The sequence below is a fragment of the Littorina saxatilis genome, linkage group LG12 (assembly GCF_037325665.1).
Source record: "Littorina saxatilis isolate snail1 linkage group LG12, US_GU_Lsax_2.0, whole genome shotgun sequence".
In the NCBI taxonomy this organism is placed as follows: Eukaryota; Metazoa; Mollusca; class Gastropoda; order Littorinimorpha; family Littorinidae; genus Littorina; species Littorina saxatilis.
The window spans coordinates 78,561,554-78,564,795 of record NC_090256.1 but is presented as its reverse complement, the minus strand read 5'-3'; positions in this window follow the sequence as shown (position 1 = coordinate 78,564,795).

Here is a 3,242-nt window from a genome sequence, read left to right as displayed (position 1 = left end):
TTTACAACAAAGAATGGTCAGTTTTCCAGTCATCTGAGTTCAGCAAATATCTTCATAGTTGTTGTGCATGAACTTCAGGTCCTTCACGACCATTCCACAAAGTTTCCTTTCTTTAGGTTAAATAGTCCGAATTTTACCCTCTCTCCAAAATGTGTTCCAAATTACCCCTCCGAAATTTTAATTGACACAAACGCTTTCCTGCATTTGTGGGGGTCAATCTGTATAAGACAAGACACCGGAAGTTTTAGATTTATTGCATAAAGACTACAGCTACCCAGCAAAAACACCATCAAAAGCCAGGATTTCTTGCCGTTTTCCAAACTTGTATGTGCCCTCTTTCACACGCTAGATCAGCCTGACTTTTTTTTGTTTGTTTGTTTGCTTAACGCCCAGCCGACCACGAAGGGCCATATCAGGGCGGTGCTGTTACATATAACGTGCGCCACACACAAGACAGAAGTCGCAGCACAGGCTTCATGTCTCACCCAGTCACAGTATTCTGACACCGGACCAACCAGTCCTAGCACTAACCCCATAATGCCAGACGCCAGGCGGAGCAGCCACTAGATTGCCAATTTTAAAGTCTTAGATATGACCCGGCCGGGGTTCGAACCCACGACCTCCCGATCACAGGGCGGATGCCTTACCACTAGGCCACCGTGCCGGTAGCCTGACTGCGCGGCAGATTCAAAAGAAATGGGTATGCCCTGTTTGTTGACACTCCAAACAAACTCGCTGATTTAAAAAATGTGACATGTCGTTCAGTTTTAGTCCCCAATTTTACGGCTCAAAGGTAATCATGCCGTAAAAAAACCCGCCAGTTTTGAAGGTAGGTGTGGTCAAGGACTTGTACGTGACGTCAAATATGGCGCAAATCCAATATACCGATTTTTCCGCAGAAGAAAGGCAGATCTTTAAATACACATATGTTTCTGACAAAAACTCTGTTGTTAACAATCTGCGCTATGCTACTGAAAAAAATGTCCTCCATTTTTTTCTGTTCAGTGTACTATACTACTCACCAAAAGAAACCCGGCTGGTGCGTTTTTGTGTACATGATTGCGATGAGGCTAGTTTTGTTTAAACGTATCATACTGTGAGATAACTCATCAATCACCCTACGGTGTCAATCAAACAACTTGATTTTGTGTCAGGTAGGGTCTATGGTAGAACGGATATCACATACACCCCCCTCGCTTTTGAGAATTCGATTGTCAGGAGTGTCTATGGTAACCTTTCCGCTGTATAGACGCTGCCTGGAGTAGAATCAAGCTGTTTGTTGCATACCAAGGGCGGATCACATCATTTTTAAGGGGGGTTTCCAAATTTCTTTTAGGGACAATTCGACAACGCGGAGCGTTAGTTTAGGGCGTGAAGCGTTCCAAGCTCCTAATATCCCGTTTCGTCCCACCCCTGAGAAGGGCCCCCATGGGACCTTTTCAAAGCTAAAAAGGGCCCTCGGGGGACTTTTCAGATCCCCATAGATCTATACTCGGGGACCATGTCCATGACTTCGACCCCTTCGCAACGCCTTTGTGACGTCGGATAGTGACGTCACTTTGTTCTAAACTTAAAGTTGATTCAAGATGGACGACAGCTTGTTTGCAGAAATTGCAAACTACAAACGCGATAAAACTTATTCTTTTACAACAAAAGAATGTGGAGATGTTCATGCTGCAAAGGCGAAGAAGCAGAAGCTCAGAAAAACAGTTGCGCTCTATTCTTTGCAAGACGAAAAGGAGCGTACGTTCAAAATTACGGCAGTATTGAGAAGTTGAAAGTGGGAATTGAAAGTGGGGAAAAAACATAAAACACCCAAAGTAAGATGTAGGACTGCGGAGCCGCAGTCAAAAAGGGGGCGGGGTGGACCTTTTTAAAGGGGAGACCATCTGGGATGCGAGGGGGGACCAAAATTGCCCTAGGGGAACCAATCGAAAACGAGGCTTGATCGGTAAAGGCGGACCTTTTTAGAGCTGAATAAGTCCGCCGGAGGCCCTGTATAGCTCTGAAAAGTCCCCTGGGGGCCCCTTTTAGCTCCGAAAAGTCCCCCGGGGGCCCTTTACAGAGGGGGGACTAAACGGGATACTACACCGGGGCATGCCCCCCCTCCCCCCCCCCCCCCCCCCCCGCCTCCGGAAAAAACCCGTCACTTAGAAGACAAAGGCCGGCTCCTAGGGGGGTCCTGCGGCATGCCCCCACCCCTCCCCCCGGAAAATTTTTAATAAAGATCAAGGAAAAATTGAGCAATCTGGTGAAATCTGAGCAATCAGTTTTTTTTTATTTTCAAATTCATTTATTTCTTCTTTTATTTTTTTTTCTCTTTTTTATTCTCTTTTGATTTGTTTAGGCTGGAAACCCCGGAACCCCCCCCCCCTCCCCCTGGATTCGCCCCTGCATACGGTAGGACAATGAACGCCTTTTCTATGATATAACCAGGTTGATATAACCATCAACTGTCTAGCTTCGTTTGACAAGAAGTATAGTGTTTTGTCAACAACAACAACAAAAGCAGCGCTTCTTCAAGAGAACAACAATTTCCCTTTAAATAGACCGGCGACCAGAGTATAAACAGAAGAAGAAGGATGGCGGGCAGATAGTGATCGAACACTTACAAGTTTTTGTGTTACACTTTTACAGGGTAAAGGCGCCTTAGAGGGGTAGGACAAGAGCCAGAAAGAGAGAGAGAGAGAGAGAGAGAGAGAGAGAGAGAGAGAGAGAGAGAGAGAGAGAGAGAGAGAGAGAGAGAGAGAGAGAGAGAGAGGCTGACTGCAGTCTATTCAAGGCCATGACGCTACATCAGCCGGGCAGGCTGCTTGGTATGCATGGAATACTAGGTAGGGCATGAATGGCTCCGCTTTTTTCCCCTGATCAGTAGGGATTGGGTCTAGAACTGTTCAGCACAATGGGGAGTAGAATTGGAGGGGTGGGAAGACCCGGGGGGATTTGGACAGTAAGGCGCTGTCACCGTAATCAATATGTGCAAATTCCTCCTCTGCGTCTTTCCCCCCAACAACTGCTCCAATAGCGCACGTGCATGCAAGGAGAGCGTGTGTCATTGTTCTCCGTGACGTCTCCTGAGCTGCGCAGATCACGAGAAGAGAAGAGAAGAGAGTAGGAGGAGAGGGCCTGCAGGCGAGAAAGACTGTGTGCGGTGTGGCGAGGTGGAGAGACCCCCAGACCTCGAGAGGCTTGTCCATTTGCTGTGCAAACCATGAAGAGCTGTCCCCGGGGGACAAGGCTGC